Source organism: Schistocerca americana, chromosome 8, assembly GCF_021461395.2.
Source record: "Schistocerca americana isolate TAMUIC-IGC-003095 chromosome 8, iqSchAmer2.1, whole genome shotgun sequence".
Taxonomy (NCBI): domain Eukaryota; kingdom Metazoa; phylum Arthropoda; class Insecta; order Orthoptera; family Acrididae; genus Schistocerca; species Schistocerca americana.
The window spans coordinates 417256185-417281208 of record NC_060126.1 but is presented as its reverse complement, the minus strand read 5'-3'; the positions used below and the strand labels follow the sequence as shown (position 1 = coordinate 417281208).

The window sequence follows — 25024 nt, the reverse complement described above, 5'->3', positions numbered from 1 at the left end:
CATTGGTTACACGTCTCGGTCACCTCTTGTTCGCACTGACGGCACTTTGAACAGTGGACGTTACATTTCAAATGTGTTGCCACCCGTTGCTCTACCCTTTATTCGATCCCTGCGAAACCCTACATTTCAGGAGGATAATGCACGACCGCATGTTGCAGGTCCTGTACGGGCCTTTCTGGATACAGAAAATGTTCGACTGCTACCCTGGCCACACATTCTCCAGATCTCTCACCAATTGAAAACGTGTGGTCAATGGTGGCCGAGCAACTGGCTCGTCACAATACGCCAGTCACTACTCTTGATGAACTGTGGTATCGTGTTGAAGCTGCATGGGCGGCTGTACCTGTACACGCCATCCAAGCTCTGTTTGACTCAATGCCCAGGCATATCAAGGTCGTTATTACGGCCAGAGGTGGTTGTTCTGGATACTGATTTCGCAGGATCTATGCACCCAAATTGTGTGAAAATGTAATCACATGTCACTTCTAGCATAATATATTTGTCGAATGAATATCCGTTTATCATCTGCATTTCTTCTTGGTGTAGCAATTTTAATCGCCATTAGTGTGTTTCCGGACAAAGATTAACACGACATTTTCCTCTTGTTTTACCTGAGGATACCTCCACAAAAATTACATCCAAGCATTTTGCTATCCCTTTCACACAGAATATGCACATTGGGGGAGAGTTTGAGACGAACGGTGTCTGTCCGAACACACAATTAACAACAGGCAATTAGCGACAAGTCAGGAGTTTTATGCGACTTCAATATTAGCGCTCAGTCAGAGTACCGGAATTGCAGGCAGCGGTGTAAACAAGCCGGTGTACCGGCAGCGTGCGCTGGTGCCGTTTGGCGCGGAAAGTCAGTAATGAAACGGCGTTTTATTTCCCGCTGCTGCCACTTTGATGGCTGCCCTTCCCACACCGCGGCATCGACTCCCCACCCTCCCCGCCAGCAAAGAGCGGAAATATTTTCATTACCTGCGGCCAGCCATTTCTCAACAACTCGTCGGGTCGGGTCGGGTCGGGCCATCCAATCTGTGAGCCATTTATAGGCACCTCAACAGCCATGACAACAGTGGACGAGCAGACGCTCTTCCAACTTCGTCAGAGGGTGAACTATTACGACAGCGGTGCGCTGATACCGTTATTTCAATTGACCGTTCAGGCCAGAACCGTAATCTCTTACCAAGGATTACGACATAAATCGAAACAAACTGAAGCAATTAATGCAGATGCTATACAGTGCGATGGGAACAGTCAAATGGGCTTTTATCCTCCACCCCAACCCTCTAAAAACTTATCCGCTGTCTACCGCTTTCTACGTTTGTTCTGTATATATTTTTTATTAGTTATATTCTTTGATGTAGATCATAATTCACAAGCAAATCACGCCTTTAATAATGAACAGAGTAGCTCATCATTTCAATTTGACGAAGCCTGAAGTCTGTTCACTGTCACAGAGGAATTATGGCAAACGATAAATTTAGCTATGTTTCAATGTACATTTTTCATGATGAATGAGAAAATTAAGGAGCCGCTCCAGCATGGACTACAGTCCCTTAGGGAAAGCCGATCGCTTCTGACAGCATCTCAAGCGTCCCACTACTCAACGTCCGCCCACATATCTCCAAGCTAGTCATGACGTCACGCTCCAGATGGGCGTACACGCCTTTTACTTCCGAGGAACAAGCGGTTCACCACTCACTCTTCTTGGAAGAAGAGCCAGCATGCAATAGCCAGCACGTTCCAATGCTGTCAAGCGTATCGGTCCTGTATTTTCCACGGGAGATTTCCAATAGCTTCGTCAGGTTTTGCGCTACAACTAGACGGACTTTTCTGTGCGAATATGATATTCCCCTGGCACAAGTTCACTTCGTGGTTTCGCAGCGATTGCGTTCCTTCTTGGGTAGCTTAAATCATTTCTACAAAAACAGACGCAATTGCCGAAGTATGCACTCCAAAGGCACTGTGCGGCTTAGAATGGGGTACTCTACGCGCTATTTTTAGTGTCCATTTTCTATCACCGATGCTGCACGGGAGCATCCCCTGCTCTTAAGCTGTTTTATGTTCCATAATTTCTTTGACATTTATCATTGTGAATCTCAGTGCTGAACTTATGCAGCACAAAGTGCTGCTGGATGAGAGGATAATTCACAGCGTGTCCACGGGATGTGTTAATCGATCCATAATAACATTGATACGTGTATTTCCATAAGAATTTTACTCTTTTTATTTAAAGCACTCCGTGTGGGTCAATATGTAGTTACAATTATCGATTTTTAATGTTTTCGAAATCTGTTTACTCCTTTCTTGGAGTCGCGTTCAAGACCTAGGTACACTGCCTGTCTATATTACTTCGTAGGCTCTTCCAGCTGTTTCCGTACACAACAGTAGTAGTCACGAACAAAGCGCGCGATATTTTGACTACATTCATATTTTCTATTAAAAGATGCAAAAAACAAAGAAGCTATGGGCGCTGAAGAAACCGTTTTGCATTTGAGGTTCGTTGACTCTATTGAACTTTATTGAATATATTATTTGGTCAACGTAAAATAGGTCCAACAATGTTTCAAACATTTCCGGACGACGTAATATTAATAGCATTGATCAGGGGTGCACAACATACGGCCCGCAGACCACATTCGGTCCTTAACATCTCTCACTGTGGCCCGCGTGAGAATCTTTGAAGACTGATCAGTTTCAAATTTTTTGATGTAATTCTACAACTTTTTGAGATGAATATATTACGATGATAAATCTAGATATCATTTAAAATTGCAATGCAGCATCTGCGAGAACTAGGTTAAAACAGGTTTACATTATTAAACTTATTAGTAACGGAAGTGCTTGCGACAATATGCCAGTTCTGGGCTTGGTCCAGTGGCGCTATCATTTAACAGCGGTAGGAACAAAAATGCACTGCTAATGCGCTTCTGTAAACAGGAGATCCGCCCGCCTGCGAAGTGGCACACAGGTGGTGTCTGTTAAAGTACTGTAGTGTAGTGTCTGTGGTCAGGTGAGCGCACAGTATTTGAAATTCAATTCGTTTTCATATACGTTTATATCTTGACCTTAGAACTGAGTCATACATACGCCTATGTATTTCTTGCGCCTCTGTGGAATTAATGCTGCTGATGTACTTTCGATTAAAGAAGAAAATTATTGTCCGTGGTTAGAAGTTCAGATGTCTTTAGACGAACATACCACTTTACTTATAGTTTGTGTCAATTATCATGAGCTTTCTGCTTTTACATGTGCGTGCACCTTGAAGTACGGGTTTTAATTATTAATGTTCACTTAAAGGTGGTCAAAAAGACTGGCTGACAACCGCAAGCGAAAAATTGTGTCTGAACGCAGAGTATTTATACGAAGTGGACAAATAAGTACTTTTTATGCTATACAACGGTAATGTGCTCTGTTTGTTTGCCGCGAATCAATCGCAGTTGTAAAAGAGTATAACATCCGTCGTTATTTTGAATCAAAACATGCTGATTTGGCAAAGTTGGATGATAACGAGAACAAAATCAAGGCCTCAAATTTGCTAAAATCTTTGTCCAGTCAACAGCAATTTTTCAAGAAAGCAAAGAAAGAGAGTGAAGTGACTACAAATGGAAGCTTCTTAATTTCTAAAGAAATTGCTGCTGCTGAAAACCTTTGATAGAAGGTGATTTCTAGAACAGTGCATGTTGATCGCTGTATGAGAACAACGTCCAGAAAAAAAATCAAATTTGTAAGAGGATAAGGTAGTCCAGGACGACAGTTCAAAGACGAGTGCATCATATCTCTACCAACCTTCATCACCAGTTAAAGCTGAAGAATTCACGTACTGCTCATTAGCCATGGATGACAGTACTGACATAAATGGTACTGCACAGCTCTTAGTTTTCACGCGTATTGTTACCAATTTAAATATCGCATAAGAACAGGCAATAATTGCTTTCCATAAAAGGGAGAGTAACTGGTGGAAACATTTCTAGCGAAGTGAAAGAATGTTATCACGAAAAACTGGGTTTGACTTTTGAAAATATTGTGGCCATTTTCACCGATGGAGTATCTTGTATGCGAGGAAAGAAGAATGGTGCAGTATCACAACTGGGAGAATATGCTGGAATAACAATAGGCAAATTCCCCTGTACTGTTCATCAACAAGTGTTATGCAGCAAAGTTCTGGAATACGACCGTATCATGCCAACTGTGGTTCTATTACCAACTACATTCGATCAAGAGAAGTTTCAACGCTGAACATTTCGTGGATTTTTTGAGGAAACAGTGGGCACGAAATTCGGGGATTTATTGTATCACGCGAAAGTTTGCAGACTAAATCACGGGAAAGTACTGCACCACCTTTCTGTACTAAGAGAGGAAACAGTCGATTGCATGAAAAACGATCCAAAGGACTTTCCTGAATTGAAAAATGAAGACTGGACAGCGCGGTAGGGGAGCTGCACTTCAACACCTGAAGCCTATGCATACACGCAGGCTTCATATTACATGTAAACTACACCTAGCGAGTCTACAAATTATTGTACTGACAGGTAATACCCAGTAATTTGCCAACTATAGACGTTCGCAGTCTCTAATTTCTCACTAGAATACCGAAAAAGTCGCATAAACAGAGGGTCAACCAAAGCGCTGTCGTAAGTAAATCTCTTGGAACGAAAATGGGCAAAGGATTTAGCATAGTGCGCAATGAAAATTACTACGATACTGATAATGTAAAATGAATAACTTGTATTACAAAGAAATAGTCATCACCTATTAATCTGTTTGCCAATATCACCAAATTTAAAATTTTCTTGTTGTTTTCCTGAAGTAGTGAAGCCTAGCGAAGTTCTCTTTTTGTCCCCCCCTCGTTTATTGGTTTTATTGTGCAACTGGGATAGCCTCTCAAGCACACTTCTTGATGAAACTTTTGCTTCATCGCCTGCCTCTTCCGACGACATCGAGTTAACTGCACAGCATACAATCACACCACCATGGTTATGAGGAGCTTCTCGTGCACTTACGGAGCATAAAGACTACGGTGCCATGCTATGCAGCAAAGAATGACGAGTGCTCCCGGAGTGAGCAGTTCGACAGGCGACAGTCATCTGAAGTGGGAGACATATTTTCAAAAAACTCTTCATCCCTTATTTCGCCTCTTTACAGACGGAATTCCTTCACAAACAACGCCTGTAGTATACAATCAACGCCCTCTGCAAATTTCAAGTTTATATTTTTAGTTGTTTTTGGTGGGCGATTATGAGTCAGTGAGTGAGTGAGGCAGTCGGGACATTGCCTTCTACTATATATAGAGATGACCGATATTCCAAACCCTTCCGTGATAGATCATCATCATATTTAAAGTCGTAAATTATAAGCACAGCATACGTGTGAGTACATAACAGCCTGAACTATAGTTTCTACATGCGAAGAAGCAGGGTACACGTTTGTTGACTTGAGTCCAAAATCAATCAACGAAGAACATTTCAAAATTTTCTGGTGTCTTTATAGGAGTATAGATGAGACGTTGATTCGTTTTGTAACCTGAAGGAAGAAAATCAGTAAAGATCTAAAGTCAGTGTGGCCCCACGTGATTTCTCCCGTTTGCTACATTAAAATATGGGTTGGGCCGACAAAATTTTCGTCAAATGAAAATCTGGGCTGTGAACGGTTATTTGGCTGAGTTCGTTGCAAATCTCTTCCACAAATAAAAGTGTAATTCCGCTGGCTTAAGCGTAATGAGGTCAATTGCGACATTAAACATATAACACGTCAGCCTCAGTTGCAAATAGAAGCTAATCTTTACCTAGGCTTCAGCCAAAATAATTTGGCCTTCTTCAGAAGCTATTGACACTAAACTATTGCATTCCAAAATTTGGCCATGTCAAGTATAAAACTATAGCATGACATGGCCAAACTTTGGCATGCAATAGTTTAGTGTCAATAGCTTCTGAAGGAGGTCAAATTATTTTGGCTGAAACCTAGGTAAAGATTGGTTTCTATTTGCAACTGAGGCTGACGTGTTATATGTTTAATTATTACAGTTTCTGACGAGGCTGCACGATGTTAAAAATTCTTAAATTACGACATTGTTGAAAAATATTTGCATTCATAAATATGTTACGCTTGTTACTAAACTCATCAGCTGGTCTAGTAAATACGGTCATGATGCGAAATTAATAACCATATTCCTGTTTAAAACACAAAGTTAGCTAAATGAGTCGTTCGTCGACCATCGCGGAACCAGGCTCGGCTGAAGCACCTGCAACGACCTTCCACTTCTCAGTTCATTCCACTACTCGCTCTTCCCCTTCACTCTATTCGCCACGAGAATCAGCGGACCGAAGCAGAGCGGCAAAATAACTCGCCGCACTTCCGCAAACAGCAGTGCCACATTCCTTGCGAGAACAGCTGGCCTAGCGGTGCCCGCTTACAAAGTTGCAAGCAGCCAAGAATGCCATTAAAAGTTTTAAAAAGCGTCGCGTTTCACTGCTCGCGGCAGCTAATTGTGGGCCAACGTTTAGATTTTATTCGATTGGTTTTTCTATCATGGCATATCACGCAGCGCCAATTACACTCTGCCGCTCCGTGACTAGTTCACTGCAGTGTCCACTATATCGTTTGAGGCTAACGTACAGGCAATCAGATTTTTATGACACTGGGCAAACAGTGATACAATATTTATCGGTATGCATTCCAAAAAGGCTATGCACAACAAATGGCTGTAATTTTTACGATATATACCTAAGACCCCGATCTCTAAAATCCTTGAAAATTTTCTTGATATCTTTATCCCTTTTCAAGATGCAGAGGTTCAAAGTTACCCTACTTGTACACGTAAAATCCGGTGTGAGGTGAAACAGTAGTTTATGAAGTGACGTAGCACGGAGAAATATAATGTGTCTCCGTTATCATCAGAAGGTTTCTGGGAACCGCATGTTGCTGTAGTGCTGAAGCACATGCAAAACTGTTGTGTACGTAAAATCCGGTCTGAGGTGTAAGGTTATAAAGTTTTGCACTATTTCAATTTCACGTAAATAAACAATCAAAATTTTACTGGTCCGTAATATTTTTTTCAAACGAATGGCAAATTATAACCTTTCAAATAACACAAATCTAACATTAGATGAAGTTAACATGAAATGCCTCAACAACACTACAGATAACTTAAGTGTATAAGCAACTAATATGCAGCAGCAGAACTTTTTGTGAAATTTGGAACATTCCTAACGATTTAGAAGACAAATATTTCGATTATTAATGCCATCAAAAAGGGAAAGAGGCAATGTGAATAGCTTAGAAAATGAACCTCGGGTACCACTGCAGATATATCCTGTGCCTTTGTTCCTAATTTTATATTTGTCAAAACGAATACAATACTTGTTCACATCTAGTTGTTACCTACTTAAGTCGTGAACAGAGTAACAGGGAGGTCATAAATGATAAAATATACCGTTATGCGCAATGTACTTTAAATGGCGCTGTATGGTTTCACTAACCCTGGTGAGGGCACAAAAACGTGGCGAAACAGGACGAAAAAGCGGATGTTTAACGAGTGGGAAGCGTTTGTTGGCTAACGGAAGTTTGAGCTCTCTGCCATTTTCAGGTTTCCCACATGGCCAGGTTCTAAGAAAGATTTGTCGTATTACGACGTTTAAAATTAATACGAAATTCTAGAACAAATTTACTCAAACCTAACACTGACAGTTTCGTCCACACATTTTCGGCACACGAATGACAGTGGCACTAAGATGAAAATTTATCAATTGATTGATACTGCTTCATCACACTTTTGCATTGAGAAGTAGGTAACGAGGCGGAAATTTTTTGATGGCAGGAAATACTAATGGCCACGGCGTTTTTAGAGCAGTGTGTGTGCGATCAACAGGGAAACTGTGATGCTCTGAAGAAATTTAAAAAAATATATTTAACATATTGAGCGGATGAAGTTCGCTGCTTATTCACGAAAACTTCTGCTGTTCTCTTAAAGGAAGTATTTGATTATTAAGGAGCGTTGGAAACCACTGCTATTAAGGGACTGATTACTCGGCAGGAAGTGTTCCAGGAAGGAATGAGCGTTACGATTGAGTTAGACGCTTTTACTGTATGTCTACAGCAACGAAGGAAGGGAAAAAGGGATATCAAGGTTTAACGCCGCGTTGATATCGAGGTCATTACAGACACAGCAAATGCTCGGATTGTTTAAAGGATCGGGAAGCAAGTCGGCCGTGCTCTTTCAAAGCTGTTTGCCTGGAGCGAGTTAGAGAAATCGCGGAAAACGTAAATCTGGATTGTCGGACACGGATTTCAGCCATATCGTCCTCCAAAATGCTTCTACGAAGGCAGAACTGACAACTGTCACAGGGATCGTTGATTCCTTTTGTGGTCGCGAGAGTCACATTCAAATCCCTTTATGCTGCAGGATTAGTGCTTTCATAAAAATAAAAACACAAGCAATCCACAATACGAAGTAAATTGGAATACACAAAGCGTTTGGTCCAGCTCCAGCGCAATTGTTTGTTGCGATTGGCAGTGGTTGTTCAGGCCCGACCCCTACCGGCCTCTTACGCAACTACAGTTCATAACACTCCCCACCTAAGACCACCATGATACAGTGTCCGCATAATACACTTTGCTGTTATCGGAAACATGGGGTGACTTCACAGTAAACAAGTATATTTGTGACTCAGGAAAACGCATCGCATTATTAGTATTTCAGGTCAGTTGTGCATATATCAAAACTTAATCACACGCTGATATACAATAAGCCGACCGAAGCGTTCTCTCTCCCAGGTGCAATAATATTTTGGTCGACTAGTACAATAAAGGACTTGATGATGTTTTGATTTGCATTTTGTTTATCGATCCACTATCAGCGTAATATTGGGTCGCTGAAATACAACTGAGCAGGGAACTGTGCACCAAGTGTCAGTCGTAACATTACGCAACGCCTGATCAACATGACCACATAACTACAATCATTTGCTGCTACATAATGGCAGATGTTCTGTGAGCTCACATTCGTACATGAATAAACTAAACCAAACATCATTTGAAGGAATGAAGTTTTGAATCAGATGGCCCTACGTTACTTCATTCAAAAAGCACCGATACAACTGTACACGCCCCAAGATGCATTAATTTGTGCAAAACATAAAATCCGTGGTGGTGGTGGTAGCCGCAGTCGTGGTGGTGGTGGTGGTGGTGATGATGATGGTCAAGTAAATGTTTTTATACGATGGTCTAATTTCCACTTTCACACCATACCAACGTTGTCTGTTCTAGCGTTTCAAATACTTTTCTATCTACCTACACTCTGGAAAGGGAACTAAAGTTCAGCGAGAAGAAATAAAAACCAGGGCAGAAGTGCAATGTCCTCGGCAAATCTGAGAGGGCGAAGGACTATGAAGAGTACTTGAACTGTGTCTTCAAAAGAGATCGTAAGATGAATATCAAAGTCAAACTAGAGTAACGGAATGTAGCCACATTAAATCAGGTGATGCCGAAGGAATTAGATTAGGAAACCCATGTTGTTGTTGTTGTTGTTGTTGTTGTTGTCTTCAGTCCTGAGGCTGGTTTGATGCAGCTCTCCATGCTACTCTATCCTGTGCAAGCTTCTACATCTCCCAGTACTTACTGCAACCTACATCCTTCTGAATCTGCTTAGTGTATTCATCTCTTGGTCTCCCTCTACGATTTTTACCCTCCACGCTGCCCTCCAATGCTAAATTTGTGATCCCTTGATGCCTCAGAACATGTCCTACCAACCGGTCCCTTCTTCTTGTCAAGTTGTGCCACAAACTCCTCTTCTCCCCAATTCTATTCAACACCTCCTCATTAGTTATGTGATCTACCCATCTAATCTTCAGCATTCTTCTGTAGCACCACATTTCGAAAGCTTCTATTCTCTTCTTGTCCAAACTATTTATCGTCCATGTTTCACTTCCATACATGGCTACACTCCATACAAATACTTTCAGAAACGACTTCCTTACATTTAAATCTATACTCGATGTTAACAAATTTCTCTTCTTCAGAAACGCTTTCCTTGCCATTCCAGTCTACATTTTATATCTTCTCTACTTCGACCATCATCAGTTATTTTGCTCTCCAAATAGCAAAACTGATTTACTACTTTAAGGTCTCATTTCCTAATCTAATTCCCTCAGCATCACCCGACTTAATTCGACTATATTCCATTATCCTCGTTTTGCTTTTGTTGATATTCATCTTATACCCACCTTTCAAGACACTGTCCATTCCGTTCAACTGCTCTTCCAAGTCCTTTCCTGCCTCTGACATAATTACAATGTCATTGGTGAACCTCGAAGTTTTTATTTCTTCTCCATGGACTTTAATACCTACTCCGAATTTTTCTTTTGTTTCCTTTACTGCTTGCTCAATATACAGATTGAATAACATTGGGGACAGGCTACAACCCTGTCTCACTCCCTTCCCAACCATTGCTTCCCTTTCATGCCCCTTGACTCTTATAACTGCCATCTGGTTTCTGTACAAATTGTAAATAGCCTTTCGCTCACTGTATTTTACCCCTGCCACCTTTAGAATTTGAAAGAGGGTATTCCAGTCAACATTGTCAAAAGCTTTCTCTAAGTCTACAAATGCTAGAAATTTAGGTTTGCCTTTCCTTAATCTATTTTCTAAGATAAGTCGTAGGGTCAGTATTGCCTCAAGTGTTCCAACATTTCTGCGGAATCCAAACTGATCTTCGCCGAGGTCGGCTTCTACCAGTTTTTCCATTCGTCTGTAAAGAATTCGCGTTAGTATTTTGCAGCTGTGACTTATTAAACTGATAGTTCGGTAATTTTCACATCTGTCAATGCCTGCTTTCTTTGGGATTGGAATCATCATATTCTTCTTGAAGTCTGAGGGTATTTCGCCTGTCTCATACATCTTGCTCACCAGATGGTAGAGTTTTGTCAGGACTGGCACTCCCAAGGCCGTCAGTAGTTCTAATGGAACTCATACATATTATAAAAGAATATGCATGCATGTTTTGCATCTCCTCCTAACCGCTGGATCGATTTCAAGCAAACGTGTCACACACATCACTTACTGCCTGAAGGAACTCTCATGTGAGTAAGAACCTTCTGGTGTGGGGATGAAAAACTAGTGTAGCTCACGACGCGTAAATAGCAAGACTATATTCAATTAGTATTTGAGAACGAAAACAATTAATGACTTCCAACAAAGATTATGTGTAATTTCAAACCTTTACGACACTTTTTCTCGCTTACACCCCCCCCCCCCCGAAAACGATCAAATAAAAAAAGTTTATCGCTTACTGCATTTTCGCTGTTCATGCATTAAAGCTGCCGCATCAAACATGACTCCGTAATTTATTAGTTGTTTACGAATAACTCTATTGCAACATATTTTGCACACTTTTCACGTATACCACTGAATGTACATGGCAAAATGTGTTTGTACGACACATAGTTCAGGATATATGGCGTTATAAACACTGAGCTGTGAATAAACGAAACTACAAGGTGAAATTCGCTACAGGTACAGGCGAAATGTGAGTACAGATGTATGTGAGATACACATGACATGTGCGAATGCGGGCAAAGACGCGGTTTAAAAGCACCTCCTAAACCTCGCGTCGATTTCAATCAAACTTGGTACACGGGTCACATACTATCTCGAAAGAAATACAGTGGAGGTAAGAAACACAAACCTCCTATTGGAGTGGGGGTGGAACGTGGAGACAGAAATGAGGAGAGAACAGATGGACAGACAGGGGGGAAGAGAAGAAAAGGGAAAGAGGAGATGAACAGAGAGTGGAGGAGGTGTACGGATAGAGATGGCAGAAGGTGGTGGACAGAGAGTGGGACGGAGAAGATGAACTAATAGTAGGTTGGAATAAATACATACGGGGGCTACGCCGGGTACTCAGCTAGTCAGACACTGAAGCGGTAGATTGGTTTTGTTTTCTAGTAAAATAACTGATGATGGCCATTCAATACTATATTTTAAACGTTAGGAAGTCTGTTCTGGAGGTACTTGCCTGAAGCGCAGCCTTGTACGGATGTGAAACGTGGACTATAGACCGTTTGAACCTGAAGAGAACAGATGCTTTCGAAATGTGGTGTTCGGGGTGTATAAAAATGAATTCCTATTCCCCAAACCAAGAGGAAGGTCACTGTCTACATAAAACTTCGTTCAGTGCATGGTGGAGGGTACTTCACTTACGGATTTCAACAAAAGTCACAGTGTTGCTCCGATCTTGTTGGAATTTTGTACATTTGATCTTCAAAACAAGGGGAACCTCACCGTCTACGTGAAATTTCATACGGTGTATAGCGGAGGGTGCCTTACAACAGATTTACACACCATTTGACTGATCAGCTTGGGAGTTGGCTCTTTTATGTATGTTTTCGTGGTGAAGGCATTTACACAGGCCAACGTATGCTGGATGGCGGATGGTTGGCCTACCTTTAAATAAATTCAACATCGTCTCGTTAATCAGCATGAAAGTTGCCAGATATACCTATTTTTTCATGGACGGGGAAAGAGGAGATGGCATGACGGAGGCGGAGGAGGAGATATACGGAGAGAGGAGAGAACGTGATGGGGGCGGGGAGGGGGAGGAGGTGCATCCAGAGAAGTGAGAGAAGCAGATTAAAAGCGAGAGGGAGCAGCAGGCAAACAGAGAAAGGGGGAGGGTGGTGAATGACCAATGGAACACTGTAATAAATACATAAATTAGGGGTGTTATTGTGAATTTGATGTACTATTAGAAAAAGCGGAGAAGAAGGTGGACAGAGACAGGAAGTTGGAAGGATGGAGAAGGAGAAGAGGATGGAGAGGAGGAGGAAGTGTTGGGCGAGAGGGGGACAGATGGAGGAGATGAAAAGAGAGACGGATGGGCGGAAGGAGGAGGTGGATAGAGAGACGAGATAGGACTAAATGGACAAGAGAGATGAGGGAAGAGGGGATGAACTGACATAAACCTGGAATGAATAAATATCCGGGCAACGCCGGGTTTACAATTAGTAATTAGATAAAGATTTATGCGACAATGGGCGTGTTCATCTGAAAGAATTTGCAAAATATTTCCCTATGGTTAGATGCGGCGAATAAAGTCTCGATAACTAGAGTGTTGTTCTTGATGTGTACAGATGATAAAATTCGTTGCTTAATATAAATGACTCCACAAAAGTTCATCTAGTTGGAATTTCATCTTTATAAAATGAACTATATAATAATCAGCTGAAAAATGCCCGTGTTGGAGCAACAATAAAGTCAAATATGATCGTGTTTAAAAGTCTCTGACAGAAAAGTGGGTAACCAGCTGTCTGAGTCCTCATTCCGCCTTCCTCACCAAAAATTCTGGAAGCTTCACAGAACGAGTGACCATGTTTGTAAGAAATTTACCAAGTAAAATTTCAGTTTTGTTGAGATAAAAATTCAATAAATAGCAGATTGTGTATTAGAACTTTAGAAATACCGTTAAAAGCGTACTTTTGTGAATGAGATCCGCCAAATACAACATATATGACGAAACTCCAGAATCGGCAAGTTAACTTTGCGAAATTATTGATGCTGATCGACGACGACACTGCCTGAGAAACGGTGACAATACCTGCACGTAGGGTGAGCGACTCGGGTAGACAAGCAGTGGGAGAGGCTCAGTTCGCAAACACCTCGTTAGGGAACCGGTTGCTCTGGACAGCTTCACTACCTGCTGCACCCTTGTAGGAAACCCCACGAAGCCACAGGTTCGAATCCTGCCTCGGGAATGGATGTGTGTGATGTCCTTATGTTAGCTAGGTTTAAGTAGTTATAAGTTCTAGGGGACTGATGAAAGGGCTCTGAACGCTATGGGACTTAACATCTAAGGTAAGGTCATCAGTCCCCTAGAACTTTAGAACTACTTAAAACTAACCTAAGGCATCACACACATCCATGCCCGAGGCAGGGTTCGAACGTGCGACAGTAGCAGTCACGCGGCTCCAGACTGAAGCGCCTAGAACCGCTCGGCCACTCCTGGGGGACTGATGACCTCAGAAGTTAAGTCCCATAGTGCTCAGAGCCATTTGAACCATTTCAACTAATGAATAGGTACTGAATAAAATAGGAAAGAAATCTGTGACACAACTCGTCTAAATAGAAAGATCAGTTGAGAGTACATATCTCGATCTACCAAAGATTTATCAATTTGAATTATAGTAAGCAGGTTGAAATGGATGTTGGATTCTATAGTTACCCAAAGATGAAGGTTGAAGAGGGTAAGACTAGTATGAGGAATCAAGTTATGAGAAATGGCAAATAAAATACTAGGCACGAGACAGCCGTAAGGTCTGCAAAAAGCTGATAGATTAACACACATGCAATAATTTCCAACTCCTCTCGGCGACGTACTACTGAACACTAGCAAGGAAGCGCATGTACTGTATGATACCGCGCAGGCGCCTCACTCAGTAACGGAAGGGAAGGGAACAGGTAATTCGGAAGCACGGGGCGGCGGCAAACCACTAAGGCCGGAAACGGACGGTAAATAATACACTGCGGCCGGTTCCCACGGGGCTCGTATTCAGACGCGCCATTGTTCCTGTCGGCCCGCAAGAATCGCCTCGTTCCTTCCTCCTCAGCCACGGCCGGAGGGAAGGGAACAAAGGACCCGGGCTTCATACATTTTGCAATACACGGACCTGCAAGACAGAGGGGGAGGAGGTGGGTGCGACCTGCAATATCGTTGCTGCTGCTGTATTTGTATTCTGCGAGAGTTCTAATATCCCTTACTTCTCTCACGCAATTCGGGAGTTTGGAAGTATTCTGAACGCTGCCGTCCCGGACACAAACTGCCTATTTACACGTAAATGTTAAAATATGCTGTCGTGGAAATAGACAACCAACGAAACACAGTAGCCGATAACATCATTGTACACCTACGATTTAAAGACCCAAATATGCAAGCGACGGATAGCGGCAATCGTCATGTTGCGCGCTGTGTGTCCGTAGTAAGCACGTGTGCGTGAAACTCGCATATGGAAGCGATTGATCGCTGATCGCTCGTAATTCCCAAGCGGCCTTATGAATCGCATGCGACGGATTGTCTATAGCATGGCTGCTTCGCTGCGACTCTAGCGATAAATAATGGTAGTGTACTTTGTTTGGTTTCGTTATATTTATGTGAATTAAAGGTTTTACGTTGGAATTAGTTGTTAGACAAGGAGTACGAAGAACCGTAAAAAGTGACGAAGTTGCCTCACTGAGAAGGAATGAAAAGTTGAAGCTGGCATCAAGCCGAAGGTATTTTGAAAGCCACAGCGCATAGCCCTAACGGACGTGTAATGCTGTTGCCTTCCTGCGGGCTTGGAACTGACTTACCCAGCCAGTTATAGGAGAGACCTACAACTTAACGCGGATTTCGAACCACGGTGCAACTCGGCATTTCTCACACAATTACAAATATTGTCAGTGGTGAAAGAAGTGAAAACTGACAGATACAGATCCTAGGATTATCAGGGGATCGATTCACTTTAACTGTGAGCCAACGGGAAGGAATACAAACATCTGATCAAAAGTATCCGGACACCCACATAATGCGGAATCGACCTCTTGATGCAACGAGAGGAGGACCCGTCAGAACAAAGATGGCGAAGAGTATTGTGCTGTCAGCAGAGAAGCGGTAGCAGCGGACTGGGTCTGTCAGGAGAGCTTAATGGCTTCGTCTGTGGGTGTCACTTCAGTAACAAATCCACCTACGACATATCAACCTTCCTGCAGCTGCTGAAGTCGACTGTTAGCGACGAGACTGTGAAGTGGAAACGCGAAGGAACAACCACACTTCAACCAAGACCAATCAGACCTCGTGTACTGATGGACAGGGAACGTCGAACATTGCAGAAGATACATGTAAAAATCGCGTGAAATCAGCGGAAAGAATCAGCAGCACATGTAGAAGAAGGGGAGATAAAAAGAATGGGATACGATGGTCGAACACATCAGCTAAACATTTCTGTGGTCAGTGGTAAGTGACGCCTGGGGTAGTGTACAGACCGATCTCACTGGACAATGGATGACTGGAAACGAGTGGTTTCGAGTGACGAATCACGCTAATCCCTTTGGCGATCCGATGAAAGGGTTTGGGTTTGGCAAATGCCTGAAGGACGTTACCTGCCATTATGTGTAGATCAAAACAGTGAAGTATGAAGGAGGCTGTGTTTTGGTATAGGTGTTTTTCATGGTCAAGGTGTTGCCCCATTATTGTGGTTAAGAAAACAGTAAAAGCTCCTTATTTAGCAATCGTATACAACCGATCGCTCGTTGAAATATCCGTACCTAAAGGCTGGAGAGTTGCATCAGTCACACCAATATCCAACAAAGCAAACAGGAGTAATCTCGTCGATTTGCAGCATGATTTTTGAACATTTGCTGTGCTTGAACATTGTGAGTATCTCAAATAAAGCGATTTACTGACAAACAGCCAACGCGGATTCAGAAAATATCGTTCTTGTGAAACACAACGATCTATTTATTCTGACGAAGTAACGAGTGAATTGACAGAGGACGTCAAACTGATTCCATGATTTAGATTTCCACGCGGCTCTTGACATCGTACCTCACAAGTGACTTCTAATCAAACTGCGTACCTATGGACTTTCGCCTCAGCTGTGCGACTGGATTTGTGGTTTCCTGGTGAACAGGTCACAGTTCGTAGTAAATGACAGAATGTTATGGAGTAAAACAGAATATCTGGCGTTCCCCAAGGCACTCTGCTGTACCTGATCTACATAAAAAATTTAGGAGACACACTGAGTAGCATTCTTACATTGCTTTTAATGATGGTGTCATTTACCGTTTCATAAAGTCATCAGATGATCAAATCAAGTTGCAAAATGATTTAGACAACAGGATATCTGATGGTGCCAAAAGTATCAAATGACTCTAAATTACGAAAAGTGTGAAGTCATCCACCTGAGTATCAAAAGGAATCCGCTAGAATTCGGTTACACGATAAATCACACACATCTAACGGCTGTAAATTCAACTAAATCCTTACAATTACGAATAAAGTAAGTTGGAACGATCTGGTAGATAATGTCGTGGGTAAAGCAAACCACAGATTACGAGTTACTTGCAGAACACTGAGAAAATGCAACAAGTCTACTAAACAAACTGCCAACACTACGCTTGTGCGTCCTCTTCTGGAGTATTGCTGTAGAGTGTCGGATCCGCATAAGATAGGATCGATCGAGAAATCGAAGAAGTTCAAAGAAAGGCAGCTCGTTTTGTACTATCGCGAAATATGGGCGACAGCGTCACATGAAACGTGAATTAGAGTGACAATCATTAAAACAAAGTTGTTTTTCACTGCGGCAGAGTCTTCTCATGAAATTTTGATCAGCAACTTCCTCCTCATAGTGTGAAAATATTCTGTTGTCACCCATTTACATACGGAGGAATGCTCATCGTAATAAAGTAAGAGAAATCAGAGGTCAACAGAAAGATTTAAGTGTTTGTTTATCCCGCGCGCTGTTCGAGAGTGGAACGATAGAGAAATAGGTTGAAGGTGGTTCGACGAAGTCTCTGTAATTGTGAATAGCAGAACAATCGTGTAGACCTAGAATGTGGACACATTTATGGCACTGTGTACAGTAGAGGAACAGTTCGGAGACGATGAAGATGTGCATCAGCATGACAATGCACCCGTCATAAAGAAACATCTGTGAGGCAATGCTTTGTGGACAATAACATTCCTGAAGTGACCTGGCGTGCCCACAGTCCCAACCTGAACCCAATGGAACGCCTTTGGGATGAGTTGTGAAGTCGGGTTCCCTCCAGACCCCAGAGTCCAGCACAGCTAGCGTCCACGGCTTGGGCTCCTGAACAAGAACCGGCTGTTATTCCTCAGCAGACATTCAGGTACTTCAATGCAAGTGACACCAACAGAGTTCAAGCCTTTATAACAGCGAAGGTGGACACACACCATACTAATGTCCACTAATAAATGTCTGGATACTAGTTATTAGATGTATAAACATTTGTAGTCTAGATTTTGCAGTGAGCAACATTTTGAAACTTGTGCTGTAAAAGTATTGATCTATGAGGAGTTCACAGAAATAGGGACAATATACTTGTCTCCTTCTAGTGATTTTGAGGTATTTATCAAACAATTATTAAAGTTTTTAACCTCCAATCTGAATGTCTCACTATAATATTAAGTGGGCATTCTAACTGTAATCGTTTGGGGCACACGGCGGGTACATACCTACTTCGTATTCTAGAGCGATTTCATATAAACTCCCAACACATCATACAGTTTATAATAAAAGTTGCGGAAACCAACAGCGTTACTATTTGACAGCATTTCTATGGACACACCGAGATTGTAAAGCCCTATGTAAATACTTGTCGTTAAATTTGAAGACAACTAAATGGAAAACGGAATGAGTACTTTAAAATGTATTTGCTACATCAAGAAGCCAAAAGCGTCCCACACTCAGGGACCGAGTATAGGGAAGCAGACGCACGGAAACTGCATCACTACTCATGGTAAGGTCCTACTGTCCTTCCCCAATCTGTTATTGTCACTTGTGTATCTGTGTTGTGTCGATGTCTGTGATGAGTGCTTGTAGACTGTTGTGTTGGTATGGATGATAAATAGAGACAGGAAAAATGTACTGAACTCATCTGACATTAATAAACAGTGTAAAATATCCCGTAAGCTAATACAGTCACACGCTATGTACAAAATTGTTGTCCTAAGAAATTAACCTACCTGAGTAAATTACATGAACCTAAATACTGGATTTTAAACCGTATCATAATATCGTGCAAAGTTAGCGTCGAGAGAGATGAACATATGGTGAAACCTCTTCGCAAATTTTATTGTAAAAATTGAAACAAAATCAGAGAATCGAAATGGCAAACCTTCCAGGAGGGAAAAAATTCCTCCAAGAACAGAAGTTCTATTTGGAACGTAATAGAAAATGAGACAGGAACTAGGAATCGGAAAAACTGAAAATTCTTTAAAGGTTAATACAAGCACTCCAGAAATCACTATTAAGTACAGGCAGAGTATACATTTTATTCTACCATATATTGAACATCAGGCAGTTGCATACACTGGTAAAATTCTTCAAGAGAGATTGTATACCTTTTACTCAACCTACTTCATTCTTTACAGGACTGCTGTGCAATGGTCCCACGAATATTCGTACACTGCGCTCTGAAAACAAGTTCTCGCAGTTCCTAAGTATGTTTCCACCAAATAGCCAGTACAGGATACTTTTGCTAGCAAAAAACGACGTAGAGGTTTTTATTTTTTGGGTATTGTGTACATAGTGGAGTGTATGTTGAATCCAAGTTTTCGGCCTTCTTTTTGTGGCAAAAGAACCAAGAAATTTCGGCTTTCAGGTTTTCGCCTATTACTCGCAAATAAAAGAGCATGACAACATTAAAAAACAATTAAATTAATAGAGATAAACATTTTATCAAATTTCAATTCCATCGAGGTCGTTTGGGAAACTGCAGCAGGTCCTGGTTGAGCAACCGATTTTCAGGATCCATTGCGGCACCTTCACCAAATTCGTCGTCCTGGAACACATGTTCTCTCTCTTCCTCATCCTGCTCGAGCCCAATTTCTGGGGCGTTCTCGCAAGATAAGCCACAACAGTGTTCGCTCGTCGAGAAGCACTTCAGTGAAGACTTGTGATATCCACATACTGCTGTGCATCCTTTTTTGCATTCGCACGAAACCATCTCCAGGATCGTGTGTGGTGCGGCATCTTTCGTCATCGTCGCGGGAAACAAGAGTGATAAGTTTTTCTTCCAGCTCCTCTGACATGGCTCAGTTTTCTTCACCAGTCAAGATTGCACTTTATGGTAGGATCGCAATGACGGCCACCTTGCTGCGTCCGATGTTGGCGGTAGCCTTTCATGCTTGAAAGACTGTCCCGGGGCAGACTTCACAGAAAGGTCGTACCCGAGCTCGTCCAAAGTCGCACAGTTGGAATTCCCATGCAGTGCTAACATCAGCTGTTCTTCTGTCTGTGCTATTAAGTCTTGAGAGACTGAGGGCTTAACAAATTCAGCAGCTTGCATTTTGAGGTGTGGCTGTTGCTCCATAAGGTTTAGAAATCTCTCTTTTACTTGGTAAAAAAAAAAAAAAACTAAAAAAAACGGGGGGCGGGGGGGGGGGGGGGGGGGGGACGTGGCACCGTATCTTGTGAAAGCATGGCTCCAATGACAAAGGCAGGATCGAAATTGAAAGAATTACTGGGGTACCACATACTGTTCATTTCCTCTTCCCAGTTTGTTGTTGTTTCCTCGTCCCGCTAAGAGAACAAGCACGCTAATGTCCTCTGTTACGATTGCCACATTATCAGACTCAGCATCGTGGGAGATAACTGTTTCCACGATTAAGGAATCGGCATCTTCCTTAGTACTTTGCACTGCGTTTCCATTTCAGTTCATTATCACGTTGTCGACAAAATTGAGATGGACTACTCAGCGCAACAAGGCAGAAACAATCATTACTTGCAAACGTTTGTGCGAGTTAAACTCAATCTACATGCATACTCTGCTATCAAGGAAGTGCGTAGCAGTGTGTACTTCCCACTACTGGCGCTTCTTCCCGTGGGAGCGCGGGAAGAAGAACTACTTGAACGCCTGTGTGCGGGCTGTAATTAGTCTAATCTTGTCTTCGTGATCCCTACGGGAGTGGCAATTAGGAGCTTTTAGTATATTCCTATGTTCCTCACTTAATGCTTGTTCCTAAAGCTTTCTAAATAGGCTTTCACGGGGCAGGTTACGTCTATCTTCCGTCGTCTGCCAGTTCAGTTGTCCAGCATCTCAGAGACGCTCTGCCACTGGTAAACAAAAGGTTGACCGTTCCTGCTGATCTCCTTTGTATACGTTCAGTATCCTCTGCTAGTTCTACACGGCCCAGTCACATTAATGTGAACAGCTGTTAAGAGCCTGAATAATCATCTTTTGCAGCGCGGACGCGCAGGAAGAGTGGCAGTGAGGTTCTGGAAGGTACCGACAAGGATATGGACCCACGCAGATTACAGTGCAGTGGCCAGCTTTCTCAGTTGAGGATCGTTGGCGCGAACAGACCAGTCGAGGTGGTCATACAGTTTCCCGATTCGTTTTAAATACGGGGGGACGAGGGCTGGCGGTCAGGGAAGTACGGTAAAACTCATCCTGCGAGCTGCGTGATACATTGCACTGTTCTGCTGGTACAGGCTATCGTGCCAAGAAAAAGCAAACTGGATCTAGAGGTGATCATGGTCCCCAAGGATAAAAGTGTACTTCTGTTTAAGTGTTGTGCCTTCCAGAGCGGTTTTGCACTACCAGCACAAAGATTTAATCTGCCAGCGAATTTCAAACTAGGGCACACTCTGTTACAGAATGAGAAATCATTCTAAATATCTCCTTTGTAAGATTGAGACACATGTACTGTATGTCTACGACGCAACATTACTGACATTTCATATAAGGGTGATTCACGAATATACGCAAATATTTTAATTCGTTATTCTACAAGTAAACCGAAAGAAAAATGTTCAGATAAACATAGGTCCGCAAATGTTTGGTTACCGAGTTAAAATATTTGCATATCTTCGTGAATCACCCTGTATATTTCTTACATTTACGTGTTTTCATATTTGTTTACTTTTACTAAAAGTGATTATGAAGTCTATGTTCTTTTGTATGTTAAATGTATGAAACTACTATGTAATATAACAAGTTTAGGCTTAGGGAGTTTGGAACTGCAGCTGACAGGAAAGGTGCCTAGGATGTGAACGCGCCATGGTAACGGCATGAAACTATGTTTCGTGGAGTTTACTAACTAGAAGTATTATTTAGAACTGTGTATGCCAGGCATACATCGCTTTAACTGTGTTAGGTGCCTATTCCTATTCCCTCAACAGTTCCAAGTAATCATAAAAGTGAAAGTTTATATTCAAACAGTTATTTATTTGCTAAGGTATTTGCTAGTATTACGTAAACCAGGTTTTATATTCTGAGACATAATTTACAAGTTTTCCTCGTATTAATAAAATTGAATAAATTCATTTAATGTTAAATTATATTTACTTAATTTTGCTTAAAGTAATACTACTGAGCATATTTTATTTGATGTGTAAATTAATTCCTGAAAAGTGTTTTGCAAACTAAGTTGTATGCTTTAGCAGTTCAAGGGTTTCCTTCTTGTTTTAGATACAGGACAGGTTTGTCATAAGTGAAATTTTATTAAACTACAAGTTGGTTTACAGTGAAAGTGGCTGTAAAAGAGTGTGTAGTAGACTATAAAAGATTCAGGACCCCCATGTGTCAGTTACTGCATAGTTCAATAACCAGTTAACTTTCATATAAGAATAGCGTGGTGTTTGTGTACAGTGAGAGACCATAACAGCTTCAGGATTCCCGTAAGTTTACCGCTTTACGCATGATTAACATTAGATAAATTTACGACGATAGTAAAGGATTGAAGCTTCCAGTGTGTTCTCGTTTGATTCCATTTTTGTCCTGCAGTCTGCAAGTAGAGATAATTATAAACTTAGTTTTCATACTAAAGTTTGAAAACCACTAAAATTTATTCTAAAATTATCTGTCCGTTTTGGGCTGGCGACCGAATTTATATCCTCTGTTACATACAGTTACCATTGTCTGAGGAACATCGGTTCGAATCATGTCATTGTTTCACTTCGTCCTTCTAATACGAAGCTATATCACGAAAAGGAAATCATAGTCAGATTGCTTAATCCATTAGACAATACCACTGTCAATTAAAACTAAAAATGGGGTAACATTAACTGAATTACCGGGAACTGGAATATAACGTAAACTGAGTGTAGTGTTATAAGCTGATTACTTTCTCCTAGTATGCTACCAGCGAATCAATGTCTACTACCCGCTATACTTACCAGTGAGCCTACGTCATGGTAGCACTTCATTTCGTATCCCTGAAGTTCTTTCGCCTCCAGCAATGATTGATAATGTGAGATAATTCCTATTTTCACCGTTTTTCGGAGTCCGCGTTTGACTGTAGGTGTCCATGTAAATCGTTGTGTGACTCAATGCAAAGGACGGTGGAAGCCCCCCCCCCCCCACACCACCACCACCACCACCACCACCTCTTACAACAGGACTATCCCTAATACAGCACTTGTCTATTCAGCCGATTTTTTTTTTATTTATTCAAACCGGTACATCCAGGTATTTGTTTTGTCGAACTTCGTATCCGTGAGGTTAACGCAACAGACCCTTATGCGGGGACCTGGGTTCGATTCTCGGTACTGCCGGGGGAGGACTGGACCGGAGAGCACTCAGCCTCGTGAAGCCAACTGAGGAGCCACCTGACTGCGAGGTAGCGGCTCCAAGGTCGTAGAGACGACGATAGCCGGCAGCGCCCTCCATGCTCCTCCAACCGCGTTCTATGATGAACGACTAAGGATGATATGGTAGTCCGTCGACTATCGAGTGGTCTTCAGCGCCTGATTGCGGGGTTTCCGTTTTTCGCACGTATTTTTGTTAGTTCACTGATTCCAATTGTGACTCGCTGCTGATGTCCTCTTGGGATATTATGTTTTTGCATTTTGTGTAGCGCATAATTTTACACTACTATACTTTTAACGCAATTTGCCAATCTCTGCACTACTCTGCTGTATTATCCAGATCTGACTGAATATCTCTGCAGTTTTTTAGACAGTAGTTCATTACAGATTACTTCACTTGCGAACAGTCTGAGTTTATTATCAATATTATCCGTTAGGTCATTAATATACAGTATTGACAAGGGTCTCAACGATTCCCTGAGGTACTCCTGAAGTTATTCCTACATCCGACGACAAGTCTCCATCCTGCAAGCTCCCTATCAGGAAATCTTGAATCTCGTCACAAATCTGCTTGATACATGATCCGACCGTATTTTCCATAATAAGCGCCAGTGTGATAGTGATTCATATCCTTATGAGCTACGCTTTAGCCCATTCCGAATGTATGCACAGATAGAAAATGTCTAAGATTGGATGCTGTTGCCAGGTACCCCGCCTCATAATTTCAAAAACTAAACCGATTAACAAACAGAAATTCTTGGAAAAGTGTCAGACGAAAACCAACACAGAAAAGGAATACGTGACAAACTGTATTCGAGTTTGATGTGGTCGAACATTCAGCACACTAACGTAATTTGTGAAATCCAAACTGACAGGCCCACTGAATTATACCTGGTGATCAAAACGCCAGTATAAATTTGAAAACTGAATAAATCACGGAATAATGTAGATAGAGAGGTACAAATTGACACACATGCTTGAAATGACATGGGGTTTTATTAGAACAAAATAAATAAATAAATACGAAAGGTCAAAAAATGTCCGACAGATGGCGCTTCATCTGATCAGAATAGCAATAATTAGCATAACAAAGTAAGACAAAGTAAAGATGATGTTCTTTACAGGAAATGCTCAATATGTCCACCATCATTCCTCAATAATAGCTGTAGTCGAGGAATAATGTTGTGAACAGCACTGTAAAGCATGTCCGGAGTTATGGTGAGGCATTGGCGTCGGATGTTGTCTTTCAGCATCCCTAGAGATGTCGGTCGATCACGATACACTTGCGACTTCAGGTAACCCCAAAGCCAATAATCGCACAGACTGAGGTCTGCGGACCTGGGAGGACAAGCATGACGAAAGTGGCGGCTGAGCACACGATCACCACCAAACGACGCGCGCAAGAGATTTTTCACGCGTCTAGCAATATGGGGTGGTTCTAATAAAACCCCATGTCATTCCAAGCACGTGTGTCAATTTTTATCTCTCTATCTACATTATACCGTGGCTTATTAAGTTTTCAAATTTACACTGACTTTTTGATCACCCGATATTTCTCTGCAGTCACATCTACATAACTTCTCTGCAGTTCACACTTAAGTGCCTGGCAGAGCGTTCTTCAGACTATTCCTCTACCGCTCCGCTATACAACAACGCGTGGCTCAGATTTCTCTTATTTTATTACGACGCAGACTCACAGAAGAGAATGGGAAGGACGGAGA

General features: G+C 41.9%; 1 protein-coding gene across 3 annotated transcripts in view; it reads right to left on the bottom strand.

Moving 5' to 3' along the window:
• Positions 1 to 25024, bottom strand: part of LOC124546032 (mitogen-activated protein kinase-binding protein 1) — a 922513-nt gene that overhangs the window by 135535 nt on the left and 761954 nt on the right. The window lies entirely within an intron of this gene.